We start from the raw sequence: 12,410 nt of genomic DNA, 5'->3' as shown, positions 1-12,410 counted from the left end.
TTATTGCCCATGTTTCACTTCCATACACAGCTAAACTCTATACGAATACACTATGTGATCAGAAGTAACCGGACACCCCCAAAACCCCCTAAACGTTACGTTTTTCATAATAGGTGCATTGTGCTGTCACCTCCTGCCAGGTACTCCATATCAGCCACCTCAGTAGTCATTAGACATCGTGAGGGAGCAGAATGGAGCGCTCCGAGGAACTCACGGAGTTCAAACGTGGTCAGGTGATTGGGTGTCACTTATGTCATATGTTTGTACGCGAGATTTCCACACTCCTAAACATTCCTAACTCCACTGCTTCCGATGTGATAGTGAAGTGGATACGTGAAGGGACTCGTACAGCACAAAAGCGTTCAGCGCGACCTCGTTTCTTGACTGACAGAGACCGTCGACAGGTGAAGAGGGTCGTAATGTGCAGTAGGCAGACATCTATTCAGACCATCAAACAGGAATTCCAGACTCTGTCAGGAGCCACTGCAAGTTCTTTGACAGTTAGGCGGGAGGTGAGAAAACTTGGATTTCATGGTCGAGCGGCTGCTCATAAGCCTCACATCGCTCCGGTAAATGCCAAACGACGCCTCACTTGGTGTAAGCACCGTAAACATTAGACGACTGAACAGTGGAAAAACGTTGTGTGGAGTGATGAATCACTGTACACAGTGTGGCGATCCGATGGCAGGGTGTGGATATGGCGAATGCCCAGTGAGTGTCATCTGCCAGCGTGTGTAGTGCCAACAGTAAAATTCTGAGGCGGTGGTGTTATGGTGTGGTCGTGTTTTTCATCACAGCACAGGCCTACATTGATGTTTTAAGCACCTTCTTGGTTTCCAGTGTTGGAGAGCAATTCGGGGACGGCGGTAGCATCTTTCAACACGATCGAGCACCTATTCGCAATGCACGGCCTGTGGCGGAGTGGCTACACGACAATAACATCCCTGTAATGGACTGGCCTGCACAAAGTCCTGACCTGAATGCTACAGGACACCTTTGTGATGTTTTGGAACGTCGACTTCGTGCCAGACCTCACCGACCGACATCGATACCTCTCCTCAGGGCAGCACTCCATGAAGAATGGGCAGGGTGTGGGTATGGAGAATGCCCGGTGAGCGTCTTCTGCCAGCGTGTGTAGCGCCAACAGTAAAATTCGGAGGCGGTGGTGTTATGATGTGGTCGTGTTTTTCATGGAGGGGGCTTGCACCCGTTGTTGTTTAGCATGGCACTATCACAGCACAGGCCTACACTGATGTTTTAAGCACCTTCTTGCTTCCCACTGTTGGAGAGCAATTCGGGGACGGCGGCAGCATTTTTCAACACGGTCGAGCACCTATTCATGATGTACGACCTATGGCAGAGTGGTTTAACGACAGTAACATCCCTGAAATCGACTGGCCTGCACAGAGTCCTGACCTGAATCCTATACGACACCTTTGGGACGACTTGGAACACCGACTTCGAGCCAGGCCTCACCGACAGACATCGATACCTCTCTTAGGGGCAGCACTCTGAGAAGAATGGGCTGCCATTCCCCAAGAAACCTTGCAGCAGCTGATTGAACGTATGTCTGCGAGAGTGCAAGCTGTCATCAAGGCTAAGGGTGGGCCTACACCGTACTGAATTTCAGCATTGCCGATGGAGGGCGCCACGAAATTGTAAGTCAATTTCAACGAGGTGTCCGGATACTTTTGATCACGTGGTGTACTTTCAGAAAGGACTTCCTGACACAGAAATCTACGTAGGTTAGAACTTAAATAGTGGCAACAGTGCTGTGGAGACACTATGCAATGGAATCTACCTCCGAGCAAATGCACTCGCCCGTCCCATGTCACCGGCGGGCGCACAATCGAGGGAAACACAGTCACCTGTGAGCAAGCGGTCTAACGTAACGGTGTCACTATGTTTTCGAAACAGGAAGAACGGAGTTGGATCTAGATTGAATATGCCAGAGTTCGTACAGCACGACAGTGTCATCAAGTTCTTCAAGAGGCGGGCGGGGAATCGGCATTGCCGTACAGAACGGTGGCACGTTGGGTAAAAGCCTTCAACGAAGGTCGGAAAACTGTGGCAGACATGCACCGGGCAGGTCGTCCTCGCGTCTCTGAAGAAGAAGTAACGCCTGGGTATGCGAAAAATTGGATCATGATGGATTCCGCATGACTTGACGGAAATGCAGAAATGGATGCTTTACGACACTGCTCAGACGCACTTGGAGCGCTATGAGCGTGAAGGAGAGGCCTTGGTTCAAATGGCTCTGAGCACTACGAGACTTAATATCTGAGGTCATCAGTCCCCTAGAACTTACAACTACTTAAATCTAACTAACCAAAGGACATCACACACATCCATGCCCAAGGCAGGAGTCGAACCTGCGACCGTAGCGGTTGCGCGGTTCCAGACCGAAGTGCCTAGAACCGCTCGGCCACCTCGGCCGGCGGAGAGGGCTTTCTTACACCGTATCGTAACACTGGATGAGACATGGGCCACATCGTACGACCCGAAACTGAAACGCCAATCCAACGTTTACGACAATGATGGTGTTATGCTAACGCATTACGTTCCTCCACGGCAGACCGTCAGTGCACAGTATTACTGTTGGTTTTTGGAGCATCACTTGCGACCAGCTTTGCGAAAGAAGCGGCGACACTTCCTGCGCAACCCACCGATTATTTTGCACGACAATGCGTGGGCGCTCACAGCGCAAGCTGTGGCTGCTCTGTTCGGTCGATGGGACTGGGATGTACTGTACCATCCACCATACTCCCCGGACTTAAGTCCTTGTGACTTTGATTTGATTCCGAAAATGAAGGAACCACTTCATGGCATTCGCTTCAGAACTGTTCCAGAGATTCGACAGGCAGTACACTGCTCCATTCTCACCATCAACAGAACGGGCTCTGCTAACGGTATACTACGCATTCCACATCTCTGGCAACGGGTTCTACACAACGCTGCTGACTACTTTGAAGAACAGTAACAGGTGCAAATATACAATTCTTTGCCACTATTTTAGTTCCAACCCTCGTATACTCGATGTTAACAAATTTCTCTTCTTCAGAAAGGCTTTTATTGCCTTTGCCAGTCTACATTTTATATCCTCCGTACTTCGACCATAATCAGTTATGTAGCTGCGCAAATAGCAAAACTCTTCTGTTACTTTTGCTGTCTCGTTTTCTAACCTAATCCACTTAGCATCTCCTGATTTGTATTGTTCACGCCATACGCCCTCGTCTAGACGCTGTTCATTCCTTTCAACGGGTCTTCCAGGTGTCTAATGTCTCTGACAGTGTGTAATTGACTGACTGCATATAACTCTCATACAATAAATTGGAAATAATCTTTTTCCGCGCGGGATTAGCCGAGCGGTCTTTGGCGCTGGAGTCGTGGACTGTGCGGCTGGTCCCGGCGGAGGTTCAAGTCCTCCCTCGGGTATGGGTGTGTGTGTTTGTCCTTAGGGTAATTTAGGTTAAGTAGTGTGTAAGCTTAGGGACTGATGACCTTAGCAATGAAGTCCCATAAGATTTCACACACATTTGAACATTTGAAATATTCTTTTATTATTCTGGGAACACGTTACTTTCCAGGGGTTGTTTTATGCAGTCATAATTACAACACGGGAAATACACCTACCTCCACATAGTCTAGTATTAACGAATCTTCTGTAAAACACTTGAAAATGGGCTAAGGGTGAAACTCTTCAATTGTACATCAAATAAAGAAAGTGTCTGCGGAAGGCATCAAAAAATCAGTTATAGAATATTTTAAATTTTACCTAAAACTAAAATGGAGAAAGTTAAAAAGTGACGAAAGACGACGGTTGATGGTAAATCTCGAGAAAATGGAGGAACTGTGGTATAAGTGTTAAAATTACGATAATCCGCTTTAACCACGTTAACAATGGTGCATGATCGAACAGTGGGTAGCTGTTGCACTAGAATCAGAGCGCGTGAAACATATCGGAGATGAGGAGAACACTTCCGCACTTTACTGACGCAAGCGCGCTACGTGTATGGGAAGATACGGCCGGACCGGAGCAACGACCTTGGCACCGGTTGCGAAAGAGCAGGCGATCGGCACGCGCCTGCGCAGTCGCGCCACGCCACGACACACGGCTGCCCCCCGTCAATCCGACGCGGCCGCCACAGCTCGACTCGACCGCTCTGACCTCTACGTCACGGAGCGACCTGTCCACATCCTGGTCTACCGAACAGTTGCCGAGGCCTATTTTTTGAATACAGTCCACCGTTCATCCTCTACAGCTCTCTCAAGTACAATGGAAGTTGTTCCTAGTTCTCTTAATACATTTCCTACCTTCCGTCCCCTCTTCTTGTCAGTATTTTTCAAACGTCTGTGTCCTCATCGCTTCTGCGGAGAACCTCCTTATTTCTTGTCAGTCCGCCAAATTTTTTTCATTCTTCTGTAGCATGACATCTCAAACACTTCGGTTCTCTCCTTTTCTGTTTTTCCCATAGCCCATGATTCACTACCAAACAATGCCGTGTTCGCCAAACGTATATTCTCAGAAATTACTTCCACAGAGTAAGATCCATTTATATTCCGCAAGCCACCTTGCGGTGTGTGGCAGGGGGTACTTGGTGTACCGCTGTCAATTCCACCTTTTCCTGTTCCAGTCGCGAGTAATCCATGATTAGAACGATCATTGGTAGGCCTCAGCGTGGCGAATTACCTTCATGGTCTTTTCACGAGATGTACGTAGGACGAAGCAATATACACTCTAAGACAGAATACGACTCACCACGAAGGAATTATCCGAATGGGACGGTAATCGGTAGATGTGATGTCCAGGCACAAATAAACAAATGATTACAAATTCAGCAGGGTTGGATAATTCATTCAAGCTACACAAACTGAGAAAGTCAGAAAGCGTTAGCCCGCCTCTGGCCTTTATGAAAGAGTTGGTACACTTGTCGGACGGCCTCCCAAAGGGAGATCGTGCCAAAATATGTCATTTGCCGCGTTAGATAGTGAAAATCCCTAGATGGTTGGTGGGCCCTGTCCATAATGCCCTAATCGACCTGACCAGGGGAAAGATCCAGCGGCCTTGCTGTCCAACGTAGGGTTTCCAAGAACGAAGACAAGCAGTAGAATCCCTCGCCGGGTGCGGGCGTGCCGGCCGGACTGGCCGAGTGGTTCTAGCCGCTACAGTCTGGAACCGCGACACCGCTACGGTCGCAGCTTCGAATCCTGCCTCGGGCATGGATGTGTGTGATGTCCTTAGGTTAGTTAGGTTTAAGTAGTTCTAAGTTCTAGGGGACTGATGACCTCAGCAGTTAAGTCCCATAGTGATCAGAGCTATTTAAACTATTTGGATGCGGGCGTGCATTATCTTGCTGAAATATAAGCCCAAGGTGGCAAGCCATGAAGGACAACAAAACGGTGCGTACAATATCGTCGGCGTCCCGCCGTGCCGTAGGGTGTGGCGCTTGATAACAAAAGGAGTTTCTGCTACAAAAAGAAATGGCATACCAGACCGTTGTGGACCATGTGGCGGCCGATAGTCAGGCTGGTATCCCAATGCTGTTCGGAGCGACCCCAGGCAGGTCTTTGCTGGCCAACAGCGCTTAGTTCGAAGTGGGACTCGTCACTAAATACAGTTCTACTCCTGTCAATGAGACTCCAGGCCGAAGATGTGTCTGGAGACATTCCGGATAGCGGTGGGATACCAGCCTGAATGTCGCACGTCGTACGGCCCACAATCAGGAGTGATGATCTGAGGACCATTTTGGTTGTCAGCCGCGGCACCCTTACAGCACAGCAGTAAGGCGACGATATTCTACGCCCAGTTTCGTTGAAAGGCATACTGGACCTACATTTCAGCAAGATAACAGATAATGCCCGCCCACACATAGAGAGAGTCTCTACCGCTTGTCTTTGTGCGTGCCGAACCCTATCATTTGAGGCAACATCCCCAGATATCTCTCCAATTGAGAACGTTTGGAGCATTGTGGGCAGGGCCCTCCAACCATCTCGGGATTTTGACGATCTAATGCGACAATTGGGCAGAATTTGGGCACGACGTCCCTCAGAAAAATATCCTACAGCTCTGTCAATCGATTCCAAGCCGAATATTTCCTTGTATAAGGGCCAGAGGTGGACCAGAGCATTACTGACTTGCTCAATTTGTGAACCCCTTTCTCTTGAATGAATCATCCAGTTTTTCTGAAATTATAATCATTTGTTTGTCTGTACATGTAAATCAAATCTAGCAATTTCCGTCTCGTTCCGATAATTCCTTCGTGGTGCGTCGTTTCTTATATCTTAGAGTGTATATATGTAAAACATTCTCGGTTTTCTTGCCGCGTCAATTCGGTATAAAATCTAGAGATTTCGACGTTTTGAACACCTTGGTATATAGAGCAAAAACTGTTTCTGACGAGGACCACTTGAAGTCCGAAATTAACCATCTGAAGTACGTGTTCCCAAAGAATGGTGCAAGCGCTATAAAGGCAGCGTTCTCCATGAAAAGGAAACGTGAAAATGCTGCACACTCACAGGATGAAACACCGATTGCGGTTCTTCTTTACTTCTGGTGCTATATCCAGCAAAATAGGAAGAGTCCTGGGTAGACGGGGTGTAAGACCAAATTCCCGTCCTCCTAAGAAAATTAAGGAGATGATGCGCCTTGTTAAGGACAGTCTCGGCCTCAGGGTCCCTGGAGTTTATAATATCCCCTGTGAGTTGGAAGCAGTTATATAGATCTGACCATTCGTACCGTTTCCGACCGCTGTGCAGAACACCAACGCCATATTAAAAATAGAGAAATCGGCAATTGTGGAGTACACCCTCACGAACAAACACAAAATACTGTTGGATGAAAAAAAAATAATAATTCTGTCCCATGCCTCCACATATTGGGATTCTGTTATGAAGGAGGCTGTTAAAATAAGAATAAGCGAGAAGAACTTTAACCGTGACAGCGGATACTATTTGAGCGGTGCATGGAAACGAGCGCTCGATGCAGAGAAGCAGCAGAGACGTTCCTTCCAAGGTTTACGTTCCAACGGAAGCGGTGGCGCCAGCAGCGCACACATTGACGCCGTCTGCGACGGCAGTACGTAATCGCCGACCAGTCACATGCCGACCAATCTGAAGCCATCCACGGGCTATAAAAGGCGACCACAGCAGCAGTGAAGACAGTCAGTTGCTCCTGACGATGACGATGGAGGCTATCGTCGAAAGCTCGAGATTTTATCCCGAACTGACGCGGCAAGAAAACCGAGAATGTTTTACAAATAAGTGCCGTCGCGAAAGACTTCGTTCTCACTTAGAGTGTATATGTTGACTCTTCTCGGAACGAATATTCTCTGAACTTTAGCAGTGAAGCACACAATGATGCAAAACGGCTCTCTTGCTGCATCTGCCGCTGGAGTTGGTTGAACATCTCCGTGCTATAAATGAAGGAAGATATTTTAGTATCGAATCACGAATCTTACTTGTGCTGTGCCTACCCTCTTTCGTATGGAGCAGTTGACTGGATTATAGGTTACACACAAGGCTTACGCTAGCTGCAGAGTGCCTACTCCCTGCCACCTCTCATGGGCATCACCAGTGCAAAAGGACGCCTAGCATTCGCAGTGTCAGCAAACGGTTTATCTCTAACAGTAGTTTCTGAGCGAGGTGGTACAGTGGTTACCACGCTGGACTTGGATTTGGAAGGAAGATGGTTCAAATCCACTCGTTGTCGGTCATCCATATTCACATTTTCCGTGATTTCTCTAAATCACTCCGGGAAAATTTCAGGACAGTTCCTTCTAAAGGACACGGCTGGTATTCTTCCCCATCCTTGAAACATTAGAGCTTGCACTCCATCTCTGATGATCTCGATATCAACGGATCGTTAAATCCTAATCTTCTTTTCCTTTCCTTCCTTCCAGCTGTTTCCTAGGACGTGATCTACGATCCCTAGACGTTTGATGCTAAGCCTTCGAAACATCCTCTTTATATTGTGAAAAGTAATGGTCCTGTAACACTTCTGTGGCGTACACCTGAAGTCACCTTCATCTCTGAAGATTTCTCTCCATTGTGAAGAACGTGCTCTGTTCTGTTTGGTATAAACTCTTCAACCCAACCACAAAATTTTGTTCTTTGGGCGGCAGTGTGGAACTGTTTTGAACACAAGAAACAGGGCATGAACCTGGGCGACGGTCTCTACTGCTTTCTGGCTCTCGTCAGTCGTTTCACACGATCACTCTTTTCGGTATCCGTGTTGATTCCTACAGACGAGATTTTCGGTCTCCAGAAATATCTTTTTCTTTTTCATTCATCAGTCTTATGACTGGTTTGATGCGGTTCGCCACGAATTCCTCTCCTGTGCCAACCTCTTCATCTCGGAGTAACACTTGCAACCCACATCCTCAATTATTTGCTGTCTTCCTCTACAGTTTTTGCCCTCCAGCTCCCTCTAGTAGCATGAAAGTCATTCCCTGATGCCTTAAGAGATGTCCTATCATCTTTTCCTTTCTCCTTTTCAGTGTTTTCTACATATTGCTTTCCTCTTGGATTCTGCGCAGAACCTCCTCGTTTCTTGCCCTATCAGCCCACCTAATTTTCAACACTCGTCTGCAGCACCACGTCTCAAATGCTTCGATTCTCTTCTGTTCCGGTTTTCCTACAGTCCATGCTTCACGCCCATACAACGCTGTACTCCAAACGTACATTATCTGAAATGTCTTCCTCAAATTGAGGCCTATGTTTGATACTAGTAGACTTATCTCTGCCATTTTTGACAGTGTTAGTCTGCTTTTGATGTCCTCCTTGCTCCGTCCGTCATTGGTCATTCTGCTGCCTAGGTAGCGGAATTCCTTAACTTCATCTACTTCGTGACCATTAATCCTGATGTTAAGTTTCTTGCTGTTCGCATTTCTACTACTTCTCGTCACTTTGTCTTTCTTCGATTTACTCTCAGTCAGTATTCTGTTCTCATTAGGTTGTTAATTCTATTCAACAGGTCATGTAATAATTCTTCACTTTCACTGGGGAAAGCAATATCATCAGATAATCGTATCATTGAAATCCTTCCACTTTGAATTTTTTTAATTCCACTCCTGAACCTTTCTTTCATTTCTGTAATTGCTTCTTCAATATACGGATTGAACATTAGGGGCGAAAGTCTATATCAATGTCTTACACCCTTTTTAATCCAAGCACTACATTCTTGCTCGTCCACTCTTACTGTTTCCTCTTCGCTCTTGTACATATAGTATATTATTGTATATTATCCGTCTCTCCCTATAGCTTATCCCTATTTTTCTCAGAATTCCGAACATCTTGAACCACTTTACATTGTCGAACGCTTTTTCCACATCAACAAATCCTATGAATGTGTTATGATTTTTCTTTAGTCATTCTTCCGTTATTAACTGCAACGCCTTTACCTTTTATAAAGCGAAACTGATCGTCATCTAACACTTCCTTAATTTTCTTTTCTATTCTTCTGTATATTATTCTTGTCAGCAACTTGGATGCATGAGTTGTTAAGCTGATTGTGCGATAATTCTCGCACTTGTCGGCTGTTGCAGTCTTCGGAATTGTGTGGATGGTATTTTTAGGAAAGTCAAATAGTATTCGCCAGACCCATCTTCTACAAGCCAACGTGAATAGTCGTTTTGTTGCCACTTCCCCCAATTTTAGAAATTCTGATGGAATGTTATCTATCTCTTCTCCCTTATTTGATCTTGAGTTCTCAAAAGCTGTTTTAAATTCTGATTCTAATACAGGTTCCCCAGCTCTTCTAAGTCGACTTCTGTCTCTTCTTGTATCACACCAGAAAATTCTTTCTCCTCAGAGAGGTCTTCAATGTACTCTCTCCTCTGCATTTAACAGTGGAATTCCCGTATCACGCTTAATGTTACCAAATTTGCTTTTAATTATACCGAAGGTTGTTTTGACTTTTCTATATGCTGAGTTAGTCCTTCCGACAATCATGTCTTTTTGATTTCTTCGCATTTTTCATTTAGTCATTTCGTATTAGCTTCCCTACACTTCCTATTTATTTCATTCCTCATGGACTTGTATTTCAATATTCCTGAATTTCCCTGGTCACTTTTATACTTCCTTCTTTCATCGATCAACTGAAGTATTTATTCTGTTACCCATGGTTTCTTTACAGTTACCTTCTTTGTATCTATGTTTTTCTTTCCAACTTCTGTGATTGACCTTTTTATAGATGAACATTCCTCTTCAATCGTACTGCCTACTGAGCTATTCCTTATTGCTGTATCTACAGCCTTAGAGAACTTTAAGGGTATCTCGTCATTCCTTAGTACTTCTGCATCCCACTTCTTCGCTTATTGATTATTCCTGATAATCTCTTAAACTTCAGCCTACTCTTCATCACCACTACATTGTGATTTGTGTTTACAACTTCTTCTGGTTACGTCTTATAACCCAATAGCTGATTTCGGTATCTCTGACAATGATGTAATCTAACTGAAATCTTCTCGTATCATCTGCCCTTTTCCAAGCATACCTCCTCCTTTTGTGGTTCTTGAACAGAGTGTTCGCTATTACTAGCTAAAATTTATTACAGAATTCAGTATCATAACAGGGCGTACAAAACTTGTTAAAAAATTCTATAACAGACCGACGTCAAACTTCTTTTGGCCAGAAATGTCCTCTTTCCGTATGCTAGTCCAATTTTTGTGTTCATCTTGTTTCATTCGTAATGTATTATTGTGCTTCTGTGATTGTAGAAATCCTCCACTTCATCTACTTCGTGATCCCCAATCCTGATGTTAAATTTATAACTGAACTCATTTCTGCTGCTCCTCTCATTTTCATCTCTCTTCGATTTACTTTCAATCCTTTGTGTGTGTTCTTTAGACACTTCATTCCATTCAACAGGTCCTGCAGTTTTTCCTCACTTTCCCAGAGGATAGCAATATCTTTATCAAATGTTCTCAATGACATCCCCACAAATTGTAATCACACTCTCGAATCTTTCGTTCCATCACTTTTTCTCCGATTTATAGCTGAACAGTAGGGACGACAGTCTACATACCTGTCTTATACTCTTCGTAATCCGAACACCTCGTTCTTGATCTTCCATTCTTATTTCTCCCTCCTGCCGTACATATTGTTTATTACTTGTTTTTTCTTGCCGTTTAAATCTATTTTCCTGAGAACTTCGAACAGCTTGCACCATTTCACATTGTCCATCGTATTTCCTAGGTCGACAAATTACATGAGAGTATCATTTTTCTTGAAGTTTGCTTCCATTACTAAGCTCAACGTCAGAAGTACCATTCTGGCACTTTTACCTTCATGAAAGCCAAACTGAATGTCATGAAACAAATAAATTTTCTGTTCCATTCTTCTGAATGTTATTCTTGTCAGCAGTTTGCATTCAAGAGTTGTAAATCGGCTACGAGATAGTTGGCGCAGTTTTCTGCATTTGCTGTCTTCAGAATTGCGTGGATGATATTTTTCGTAAAGTATCCACTTTCTACGAACAACTTGAAGTTTGTTCCCAGGTCCTCCCGTGTTTTTAGAAATTCAGAAATAGTTTTGTAGAAGCCTCCCGCCTTATGTTATCGCAAATATTCTAAAGCTCTGTTCAATTCTGATTTTAATAATCGATCCTCTGTGTATTTAGTATCGACTACCATTTCTTCGTATACCACTTCATCAGACTGTTCCTCCTCATAGAGACCTTGAATGTGCTCTTCACACCTATCTATTTTCTCCTATGTATTTAACAATGGAACTCCTCTTGCACTCTTATTGTCGTACGTTTGCTTTTAATTTCACCAACGGTGACTTATCTGTATGCTGAATGAGTCACGCTGACAACGATTTATTTCTCGATTTAATCAAATTTCTCCTGAAACCATTTCGCCTTGGTTTCCTTGCACCTCCTATTTATTGAGTTCCTAATTTCAGCCTTTTCCAGATCACTTTTGTGCTTCCTTCTGTCACCGCTCAGTTGAAGTATTTCCTCTGTTAAACAAGGTTTATTAGCATTACCTTCCCTAAACCTACGTTTGTCCAACATCTTTTTACAGACATCCATCCTCTTTAACTGAACGTACTACTGTGGTACGTATCATTGCAGTATCTATAGTCTTATACAACTTAAAATGCACTTATTATTTCTGAGTACTTCCGTATCCAACTTCTTTCTGCATTGATTCCTCCAGACCTTCCTCTTAATCTTCGCTGTACTCTATATCATCACTAAACTGGGATCAGAGTCTATATCTACTCCTGGGTACACCTGACAATCAAATATCTGGTTTCGGGCAATCTGTCGGACTATGATGCAATCCATTGGGTATCTTCCCGTGTCTCTAGCCCGTTTCCAAGTAAACCTCATCCTATTGTGAGTTTTGAAGTGTGTTCGCTATTACTAATTTTAATTTCCTGCGATAAATTAGTCTTTCTCCACT

The sequence above is a fragment of the Schistocerca serialis genome, chromosome 1 (assembly GCF_023864345.2).
Source record: "Schistocerca serialis cubense isolate TAMUIC-IGC-003099 chromosome 1, iqSchSeri2.2, whole genome shotgun sequence".
In the NCBI taxonomy this organism is placed as follows: domain Eukaryota; kingdom Metazoa; phylum Arthropoda; class Insecta; order Orthoptera; family Acrididae; genus Schistocerca; species Schistocerca serialis.
Note: the sequence above shows the minus strand (reverse complement) of the source record.